The sequence below is a fragment of the Pipistrellus kuhlii genome, unplaced genomic scaffold (genome assembly GCF_014108245.1).
Source record: "Pipistrellus kuhlii isolate mPipKuh1 unplaced genomic scaffold, mPipKuh1.p scaffold_m20_p_1, whole genome shotgun sequence".
Taxonomy (NCBI): Eukaryota; Metazoa; Chordata; class Mammalia; order Chiroptera; family Vespertilionidae; genus Pipistrellus; species Pipistrellus kuhlii.
In genome coordinates this window covers 69,093,364-69,105,351 of record NW_023425404.1, presented here as the reverse complement: position 1 = coordinate 69,105,351, position 11,988 = coordinate 69,093,364, and the positions used below count along the sequence as shown (strand labels likewise).

Sequence of the window (11,988 nt, the reverse complement as noted above, 5' to 3'; positions counted from 1 at the left end):
AAATTTAAGCTGATATATTAACCCTTAGTAACTATATATTATCACTTAGGATCAGTGCACTAGTGATTTTTAATAAGGGGGTTTTAGTGACGTATAAATCTCTGTAATCTTATTATTATGGTCAGTACGTTGTAAGTGATCAACAAATACGTTTGAATAGTTTCTCACTGTTTCAGTTGAGTCCTGCACAGAACTGTTCTCCAGCACATTTCTGCTTCATTCTGCCTTCTATCGCGATCACCTCCTCCACCTAGCTCCAATGATAGAATCTTTGCATGAGTTGCCTGCACCTTGTAGCACACTGCAGGTTTTCATAACAGTTAAACAACAACTCTAATTACTATACATAATTGAAGAATAATTTTCCACAGTACAAGTGCAGTTACCTGAAATCATTTCTCCTACAAAATACTTAAACAACTCTTTTCTTTATATTAAATTTGCAAGGAAACTAGGTATCTTAATAATCTCTCTTTTATTCTGTTTAGAAGGAGAATAAATATTCTTATATTGGTGTATTCTTGTCAGATCAGTTTGCTCAGTGCAAGTTGATTCTAATGTAAAAGGCATAGGCCTTGTCTAGTTAGTACAAATGTCTAACATTTAGTTAAACAGTAATTACTTACTTTTATTTCTTACAGTAATTATTTACTTTTTATTTCTTCTGGACAGAGAACACTGTCTTTACTAAGAATCTATGAACTTTAATTTGATATAAATAAGTTGTTTCTGCAAAATCAAGCCCCTATCAGTTTTGTACTCTTTACAACCCTAAGTCAGAGAGAGGAGAGGAGGGTACAGGAAATGGAAGGTCTCTTTCACAAACAAAGGTTTTCTTTTCTTGACTTTTTGGAAGTCTGATGTAAACCAAAGAGTAATTTCTTTGGCTTCCTAAACACGTACACGCCACCTCCCATCAGTTCCCTCAGTCTTTATAAGGTCTAAATGTGCAGCTCTGTGCACACATTTAAAAACATGCTTTATTCGAGGATTTGCTCAGTTTTCAGTTTAACAATGAGTAATTTTTAGTTGTTTTTTTTTAAGTATATTTTATTGTTTTACAGAGAGGAAGGGAGAGAGAGAGCTAGAAATGTCGATGAGAGAAAAACATCAACCAGCTGCCTCTTGCACACCCCCTACTGGGGATGTTCCCACAACCAATGTACATGCCCTTGACCGGAATCGAACCTGGGACCTTTCAGTTCGCAGACCGACGCTCTATCCACTGAGCCAAACCGGCTTACACGGTAATTTTTAGTTTTAAGTAATATTTAATCTTCTAATGGGACATTAATAAATAGAAGGAAAAGTAAATAGAAGAGGGGCCTATGGCAGCTGCTTTTTGGACTGATGATTCCTTGAACTCTAGCCCGTGCTGCCTTCATCTGAACATCTCTCTTATCTTCCTGGTTAGGAATGAGAACAGGCAATCTTATTCCAGAATTCCATGACATTCCAGATTCATTGCCTCAGATTAACTTTATCTCACTGATTATCCTCAAGTTTGTTGTTGCTGTTCGTTAAAAAGGTTTAATCAACTTTCCAGGACAGTCAGAAGTCTTGTGATTTTTAAAAACAAATGGCAATCAATGGTCAGAGAAAATTTGTAGTTACCCACTGTCTTTACTAAGGATAAGTAAAGTAAATTAGTAATTTATGCTGCAGTGTGTTACATAGCGCTTCTCCAACAGCAGAAGCTCAATGTGCTATGAGTGAGGAGTGAGGGATCTTGAATTCTCTGTCTCTCTGTCTTTCTGTCTCTCTCTCTCCCTCTCTCTCTCTCTCTCTCTCTCTCTCTCTCTCTCTCTCTCTCTCTCTCTCTCTCTCACACACACACACACACACACACACACACACACACACACACACACAGTTATTAACAGTCTTGCAGACTTTACAGGCTAATCAGCCTGGGTTTGCTGATTAAGTTGTGTAATTCTTTTGCAAATGTTGCACAGTAGGCTTCTTGGGTATATATTAATACAGTAGACTTAAAGTCACATGTGCACAACAAAACAAATCATAAATAATGAGATACTAAAAACCAACTGTCACTGAGGTAGCAATTATTGGTGTCTCTTTTTTGCTTCAGTGACTTTTCCTTTTACCCTGAGACATGCAAACAGAACAAACAATTAGCGAAATAATTGATGATCAGTACCTTCAAAGCTTATGGTGACCTGGTTTATGCCTTATAAGCTTAATAATGAGAGCACCTCTTATTACTGATTAGTGTGCTGCCTGGTGCTCTCTGACGGTGCTCGGGAGGTGAATCTGTATCAGACAAAAGGTTTCTATCTGCCCTTTACAGTTAGTTGGTCCCTAATGAACTGAGCTTTTATCCCTTGCTGTTTTTAGATTCCAATTAAACCTGTTTATAGAATAGACAAATAATTAAAGATGCACTGTTTTCCACGGCTTAATATTGTCTTCCAATAGAGTTGTGTTGAAGTGGTGGCAATTAACATATATAGTAATGTTTTTAATCATTTATGTATTAAGACACATGCAAAGTGTGCCCATGTTTTCTTAGTCTTCTTTGTGCTTGTCAACCCATTCTCTTAACTTGCATTGGGTATGCTAATTACCCTCTGTCAAGCTCGAATAATTCATCTTTTCCAAGAAAAAAAAAATCAGTTTCATTGTTATGTTTGAGAAAGTCAAAGAATGGCAATTTATTCTGGAGTTTTGAGCATCAGGAAAAAAAATGCTATAAAGGTTATGACAAACTGATTTTATGTTGTGCATAGAAAGAAGTATTAAACAGATAAATAGCATGTCATGTTAGATATTTTATGTTAAAGTATAATTTCTTATGTCGTTTGTTGAATTTTCAATCAACTTGCATTCTATATTAAGTCCTTACACAAAAATACCTATATAAAATATTTCTTTATTATAACAATGTAGAGAATGAAATAGGGAAACCTTTTGGTGGTCATGTCATCCCCAAACAAATTAAAAATTCCCACAGTCCCCAGGGATTGTGGCACCGTTAGTTCTCTGGTAATGTGTAGAGAAATATTCAAAATGATAAACTCACGGTTCCATTTTCACAGTTTTCAAATAGAGTTTAAACATGGCCATACCTTATCTATGAGATGGCAGCTCTTTAAGTGACTGTCTGTAGGATTTTCAGGAAATGTGTGACAAACATTAACTATCATCCTGAACATTATTTCTCCCATATGGCAGGTCCTAAATAAATGTCTTTTCATTTTCCACCTCATCCATTTGATTCATCAGACCTTGAGTTAAGTAAGAGTGAGAAAGCTGCATTCTGGAATCCCCATGGGGACAGGGAGACCACCTGAAGGCATTAGTTGTGTAGGTGAGCTCTTTTTTCCCCTGAAACATCCAATATATCTTGCACAGACTAGTACATCTGGCACCATTGAAAGTTATGGTGTATTTGTTGTCTTCAACCTATGAGGATAATAAGTAAAATATAAAACTATTCTTTATTCTCTAGGCCAGAGAGAACGGTGGAAATACAATTCTAGTTGAATTCCAATCCTTTTCCTCTTTGCTCTTGAGCAATATAATAATCTTGGACATTTTATATAAGATACATTTTAGAGGGCTAACAATTCTTCAGATGTTAAACTTGCTGCCCCACTATGTTACATAAATATCTTGGATGATCCACAATTTTTTTAAATGTATGTTTTCAGCTGTGATTTGAATCTTTGAGGTTAATTCTAAGGGAGCATTTTTTTCTCTTATGCATTTACGGTCAGGGAAAATGCCAGATAATCTGATTTTACACAACTGAGGACAGTGGGCCATGTGTGCACATTGTTGGATTAATCAGATCTCTCTGTCCCTGTAGTAAGATATGCTGATGGGTGACCATGGTACATGGAGTGCCAGTGGCTAGTAGGGATCCCACACACTTCCGCTCCCACAGGCAAATCGCATGCTTATCAAGAGTTAGTTGTGTTTGTCCCCAACCTCACAGGTGCCATTTGCACTTCTTTAACAACATAAAATCACTCATTGTCTTAATTACACCTTACATCTGAGAAATATAAGCTCAAAAAGAAAGTTATGTTTTTGTGACTACTAAATTGAATGCTCTGGAAGAGCATTTAAAAGTTGTTATTAAAAAAGTGTAGAACTATCTTTGGGTGAGACAAATAAATACGTCAGAATCTATAAGGATACCTCACACAGGTTGCTGTGTAAGTTTCTGTAAGTTGAATGACTGGAACTCACAGAGAATGCATTATGATGTGGCTTATGCAAGAAATACAAAAGGAAACAACAGTCAGCAGACAGACCCACACTCAGTGAAAAGGCCCACAGAAATGAAAATTACTTGGTTTCTCATCAGAATATTGGTGAAATAATGGACATTCATATATTCTAATTTAAAAGGAACTGCTTAGGACTATTTTAACTATCTCCCACCTTACTTCCTTTTGGGTTCATTTGAATTCCCTCCCCCCCCCCCCCCCCCCCCCTTTTGCATCTACTACAGCAGATAAGTGGAATTTCCTTATCACCGAGGACTTTGGGTAATTCATTAACTAAACACCTTTGGATGGGAGCCCAGACCCACTTATTTCCCTGCATCTTGCTCCATGATGTTAGAGTGAAATAACTCTAGAGCATGGAAAACATTATTGTCCCTATTTAAAGCAACATAAAGAACTAATTATAGATAAGCCAAGTGACTAATTCAGGATCAGATCCTCTGTATACTGGAGTGTCTAGGTGATCTCATAGTTGTTTATTCCTGAAAACATGAATCCTGTACATTTACTTCTGGAAATATAATTTCTTCAAATACTAGCTATTCTCATTCCCTCGGTAGTAGGCGATCTGGATTTTGGCAGCAAGTCCCAGGACTTCTCCCATTTATATGCATATCCAGCACAGAGTATGTAAGTGAGAATTCTGTCCAGGGTAAACTGACACATTAGCACGTGTGAAAATAGCTCAATTAACACAGGTAGGATGTGAGAATGTCCGTTAATTTCTCAGGAAACAATGGCTCTCAGTGCTAGGACCAATGCAGGGTCTTACAGATGGTGTCAAACCAACTGCATTTGCAAAGACACAATGCAGTATCTGAAGGGCTGGCAAACCCCAACAACTTCAGAGACGGCAAGTCAAAGCTGAGCAGAGAGACCAACACTTGACCACACACGAGTGTCGCAGCTTCCTGGGATGTGTTCCAAAATCCATCCATCTCCTCCAGTGTGACAGTCAAAAAAGTCACACTTCACATCTTTGCATCAAGCCATGTCTCTGACTGTCACACAGCTCAGCCTGCCTGACAGCATAAATTTATGGCATTCTCCAATGGCTCCTCACTTTTTAAAAAAATACCTAACCTTTTCCTCCCGTTAAGCAAAAGAATATGCATCGTAGACACACTGAGCTGCAAATGCAGTTTTCTGTGGACAAAGGAGGAGATCAAGGATTTTAATAATTTCATGGATTTAAAAAATGCTCTCTCTCTGCTTCCTCCACCAATTGTCCTCTAATGGAAATCAGGGCACTAGGCAATATAAGCACCCGAGCATTTATGTGGTTATATGTATGTGGTAAGGTCTCTGGACTCTCTGAGTATAAATATCATTATCATTACCAGCTGTGTGCCTCCAGTGTTTTTGGATTTATTTTTATCTTTTTTTTTTAATTGGGGGTGACGGTAATAACAATGTTTATCTCTAGGGTTGTCATAGGCTTGGATATATGTATCGATAGAATATTTAGTCTATTTCCTAGCATATGATATAGATTAATAAATGTTAAGCATACCTGTATAATATGTTTAAACCTTAGCTCTGTGTTAAGGTCAGCTCTCACATTTATGAGAGCTGAAACAGAGTGTGGGATCTACAAAAAAGGGACCGGGTGGTGGTTTTCCTGCTCTATTATGGCTTATGGGAGAGGATGGAAAAGAAAACCTCTTTGGAGACTGAAAAGCTTTCCAGGGTAAGACACTGTTATAAAGTGTACTCTTGCCTGGAGTTCTCCTGTGCCTGAGATTTTACCCTCAGGAATTGGTGGCAGCAGGTGCCAGTTAGGTAAGAATTTGGGGATTCAGGATACTGGCCATCTTGCCATCTGTTGTGACTAGGTTAAATTATAATAGAAATAATGAAACAGACATAGTAACCATGTTTATTATAGTGCCAGACACTATTATTAGCACTTTTCATATTTTAACTAATCTGTTCCTTGTAACTACTCTACAAGGTCTTGCTTCCATTTACAGAGGAGGGACTGACACACCGTAGTCCACTAAGTCAAAGAGCTGGACCATGAACCCCAGCAGCCCAGGTCTGGTGTCTGAGCCAGAGGCTGTGGCATTAGGAATAGACATGCGTTTTCATTATTATCTGTATCATTTCATTATGCTATGAATTCCAATTCTTCCCTTATTTTTTTTTTCCTCCAGAGGTAGGAATTCTAGGAACTATTAAAATCATAAATAATAAATTCACTAGGAGTAGGTATAGTAACATAATTCATTGAGACTAGAAGACCACTTAAAATTTTCAATATTGTAATTCTATAAGTTCTATGAGATAGTAATTAAATTTTTTATTGGGGAATGATTTTGTGTATAATGAATGATAATATTTATTACTATAAAATCTCCAAATCATACTGTGTCTATATGTTAGGAAAACAGAAGCCACCAAGGTGTTTTGGTTAGAAATTAGAAATTCTTTTTTAAAAAATATTTTTTTATTCATTTCAAAAAGGAAGGGAGAGGGAGAGAAAGATAGAAACATCAATGATGAGAGAGAATCATTGATTGGCTGCCTTCTGCACGCCCCCTATTGAGGATCCAGCCGCAACCCAGGCATGTGCCCTTGAGGCCGACGCTCTATCCACTGAGCAACACCAGCTAGGACTAAAAATTATTTTATATGAAATTGGAGGCTTATACAACATTTGGAAATTCTGAGAGTCTGAAGTCAGGAGTCCTAGCAGAAACTATTCCAGGAATAGAATGATACAGGATTTACAGGGAAGCTGTAGCTAAGGATCTCAGTTTAAGCATCACCATATTCTACTAAGAACACAATAATTCTTAGTAGAAATCCTCAGAAGTCAAAGGCAGGCTGCACCTCACATAATCTAAGCTTCCTGCCAGCAGATGCCACCTAGGTGTACTAGTAAACTTCAATCTGTGAGAATGCCTCTCTAGGGCACTAAGGGGTTAGGAGAGAGCTGGGCCTTATGGGAAATGTAGTTCCAGACTTCCCTGACATAGTGCGGAGATGAATGCAGATGGGGGTGACACCCATCCCGCACAATATAGATCTTGGCCACCGAGTGATATAGCTTCAGGAAGTCAGCTCAGTCAGCTCTTACTTAACACGATTTTGTGAACTGTAACAGAACAGTTATTTTCATAATGCATCATAAAAGAATTTCTGATAATAAAATGGCATAATACAGAGTGTTCAATGATTAATTCAATAGATATTTACAAGTTGTCTTCTTTATTAAGAACATTCTAGTAAGGAGTCCCTCATTACCAATGTGTAGGCCTTACACAGGATGTTCAGGTAAGACTTTGTGAATGAATAATTTAATTGCATATTGTAAAGATATTATGATAATTTCTTGTCTTCTAACAGATACTGTAATCATATGTGTCATGTGAGTAGGACGAATAAATGGTGGAGGAGTCAGCCCTCTTCACTTTTGTGGCCAAGAAAGACCTTGTTAAACACAAGGAATTTATTTGAGCAAGGCCTTCAAGAGCACATGACCAGACACTACTCCAAGCGACTTAATTATGCCAGAAACAAAACCTAGTCTTCCCCGAGGGTAGTTCCCTTTCCTAGTCCTTCTGTACACTGATGGTAGCTGTGGCTCAGTGTTGTGTCCCTAAACTCAGATGCCTAAGGTCACCCTGGCAGGAATTGTTAGAGGTGGGCCCCAATTCCAGATTAATGAGATTCCAAAGTATTCATGAGAATCAAATTCCTATGTCCAGCCTACATGCAAAAAGAGCTGGTTACAGACAGGTGTGAATCCTAGGATCATTTCAGATCATCGCAGAGGCTGCCTACCACACTTACCTAATAGGTTTGTTGGGTGGGTTGAGTTAATATATGTAAAATATCTTAGAACAATGCCTGAAATATAATGTGATATATAAGTATTGGTTGTAACTATTACTATATTCAAATCACTTGGATGTTTAATAAAGAAGACTCGGTGTCTACTTTCAAGAAAGTGACAGCCTAAGATACTACAGAGCAGAAAATGAAAAGTGCTATGATGGAGGCAAAAATAAAGAGCTGTGGATATTGAGAAGAGGTAATGATCACAAAGAATGCTGATTGATCAGAAAAGATTTGATTAATGAAATGATGTTGATGCTGAGCCACAGAATATGGGTAAGGTTTTGATGGGGCCGGATGAGAGGAGGTTTGGAGTAGAAAGATCAGCAGTGAGCTGTCCAATGCAGCAAATAAGGCAGGTAAGGTTGTCCAGGATAGTTGGCATTCTCCAGGAAACCATGGGTCATCCAGGTCAACTGGAGCACTTATATCCAAAATGCAGCACTGATTAGGAATGAGGTTGAAAAGAAGGAGTGATTCCTGGTTATTGAGAGTATTGAAGGAAAGTCTGATGCATTTGGACTTGATTTTCTCAATAGGGGGATTCCTTGACTAGAAACAGGGTACCACACATGAAGCTGAACTTTAGGAAGTTTATTCTGGCAGCTGGAAGTAAGAGTGAATCGGGACAAGCAAATGCTGGAGAAGAGCCCAGGTAGATCATTATTATCATAGCAAAGATGATTAGGGATGAAGAGGCACCTGAACTAGAGCAATGTCAATGGGATGGGGCAGAAGGGCATGGGTTTGAAAGAGGTTCAGCTCAATGAACAGTTTTGCTATCTCTAAATAAGATGTAGGGTTAGATTTACTGGCTTTGAAGACAGATCTACGGACAAATCCTGGCTTTAACAACTGTTAGCTGTATCACCTTGGGTAAAAAGTTATAAACTCTCTCAATCTTAGTATCTCTGTGATTAGAAGATTAAATGAGCCGATGGGTATAAATATAGGTAAAGGACCCTACATGATGTCTGGCATAGTAAATGCTCAATAAATACTAACGTCTTCACTCTGAAAGGCTTATTATACACAAACAGAACTATTATATACAAATATAATCCTAGGTCATTATTTTATAATTGGTCCCATTTATAATGAAAGTATAATGGGCTCAAGCTATAACTATTTTAGATACATATAGCAACAACAGCTAACTTTTGCTCAGTTATGCCCAGCATTTTGCTGAACAGTGCATATGCACCATCTCATTTAGTCTAGCGATTGGCCATATAAAATAAGTTTTTATCACCTATATTTTACATTTCAGAAAACCAAGGCTTAGAGAAATTAACTTTCTTGAAGCTCAATGGCTGATAAGTGGCAGAATCCATGTTTGAATAGGTTCTTGTGGATTCCAAAGCTTTGCTCTTAATTTTATTGAGAATGATTGAGAATTAATTTTATTAAAATGATTGAGCTATCTTTCTAAAATATGAATGAATGCACATAAGAACTGTACTTCTAATTCTATATCTTACCTGCTAAACCATGTGTATAGTGGGAATTGCTAACTTGATGTTATTGACAAAGACCCATCACTCATGTTCCAGTTGAGATGATGTGGCTGCCATTTTTCTGGATTCAGAGTCTGCTGGCACTTTGCCTCCTGAGTAATAAATGTGGGTTTACTCCTGACTATTTTGGCACTAGTCAAGTGCTTTAAAATGTTCCCTTCCTGACTTCGAGAGGTGATTTACCAAAATGTCAGTCAGAATTAATTTGAATGATATTCATTGTAGTTCCCCAAGGCCTAGAGTTACTGGCATGTTGTTTTTGGGTGTCATATTTTGATGGGAGATAACATTTTAACTGGAGTGGAAAGGGCACAATTTTGGATGAGTCAAGCAGTAAGTCACCAGGGACTATATTCATAACTGTATTACTATTCTACTCTTATAGGAGTTGTCTAATCACAGTGATTCCAAGCCATTTAAAAGTTCCTGTGCCCTATCTTTTATTTTACTTTGAAAAAAATCCTCCTTCTTAAATGATTCTATGCCATGCTTTCTTTCTTTCTTTTTTTAAAAAAAATATATATTTTATCAATTTTTTACAGAGAGGCAGAGAGAGGGATAGAGAGTTAGAAACATCGATGAGAGAGAGTCATCAATCAGCTGCCTCCTGCACACCCCCTACTGGGGATGTGCCTGCAACCAAGGTACATGCCCTTGACCGGAATCGAACCTGGGACCTTTCAGTCCGCAGGCCAACACTCTATCCACTGAGCCAAACCTGTTTCTGCGCCATGCTTTCTTAAAGAGATTTTAAAAAGTACTGTGATGACTTTTTAGAAATTATGCTACAACCAGTCAGATAATTGGTGCCATTCCAGGAGGTTGTAATATCAGGATTTGGAGTTATTGATCCCATAATTCAAGATCTCAGCTCTGCTTATTCAAATAAACTTGCAGAATCTGAATTTCATTCTTCTTTAAAAAATAATTTTATTAAGGTACTTTTTACATATAGGAATTATATATATTTAGTGTACAACTTGACATTGATGTCTATATATAACATTGAAAAGATCACTATAATTAAGCTAAAATATTATGTCACCTCTACATAGTGACTTGTCTCTATGTATGTGTTTTGAGGAGATTTAAGATCTATACCCTTAGAAAACTTAAAGTATATAATAGAGTGTTGTGAATTATTGTCATTATGCTATACTTCAGATCTCCAGAATTTATTCATCACACATAAGTGAACTTTTATATCCTGTGACCAATATCTCCTTATTCCTCCCACTCCTTAGTCTATGGCAATCATAATCCTACTGTCTGATTTTGAGTTTGATGCTTTAAAATTTCAAATATAAGTGAGGTCATGCAGTACTTTTTTTTTCTGTGTCTAACTTATTTCACTTAGTGCAATGTCTTCTAGGTCCATCTGTGTTATTGAAAATGGTAGAATTCCTTTGTAGAGGTTATTTTTAACATTATAATTGCAAAGAATTAGATGATATGCCTTGTCTTTTATGTACAAAAGTGTTAAGATTCAGGGCAGTGAAATAACTTATCAAGGTCACACAATTTCTTAATAATGGAACTAGAAGTGAAATTCAGGACTCTTAGCACCCAAAACAAATTTACATTAAATTGATTTAGTAGTTGCTTAGTTCTTCAGAGGTGAATTGTCTAGTGTTTAATAAAAAAGTAAAGTAGCTTAGCCATAACCCCTGTGAATACATTATTGTTTATTACCGAACATAACATTCACCTTCTTACATATTTCTTCTGAATTATTGCTAACTTCATTTTGACATTAGCACACAGTGTTGCTCATGTTTGTTTCTTTATAGCATTTTAGAAATATACTGATTTTTTTTTGTTTTTTTGTTTTTTTTTTTTTTGTGAGTGGAGAGTGCGAGCACAATCCCCCACTACCACAAACTATGGAGTCGAGTTTCCCACATTTGGGGAAATTGCAGGGGTCAGCACATCCAGAGTGCAATAGATAGCCTCGCCCTGGAAAACCACCTTTGTGATCATGGTGTCTCCCCTGCCAGGTAAGTATCATACTGATTTTTTAAATAGATTATTCTATCAAACAAAATAATTTTTCTACAGTATTTTTGAAATGGAAACAAGATTTTCTACAGCTTTGAACAGTATTAATTAGGCACCTATCTTTACCTGATATAGTTTAAGCATTGTATAGATTAAAACAAAACATTCTAATTTTTCTACTTCTATGGTGTGATTGTTGAAGGGAAAGGAATTAAAGGAATTAAAGACATCTAATAAGTTTAATTAAATAAATAACATATTAAGTAAATGAAATAGAGGGATTGCATTGCAAAGAGGTTAACAAAGACGAGTCAAGTCAATTATTTGTTTGAGTGGCTCCCAGACTGTTGAATTTCAAAGACTAGGGAAAT

At 36.9% G+C, this 11,988-nt stretch overlaps 1 non-coding gene across 1 annotated transcript; it reads right to left on the bottom strand.

Moving 5' to 3' along the window:
- Nucleotides 1-11,462: 11,462 nt before the first annotated feature.
- On the bottom strand, nt 11,463-11,624 carry LOC118710878. Its single transcript, XR_004985580.1, has one exon. It is a non-coding gene; the product is annotated as a U1 spliceosomal RNA (small nuclear RNA).
- Nucleotides 11,625-11,988: the final 364 nt, after the last annotated feature.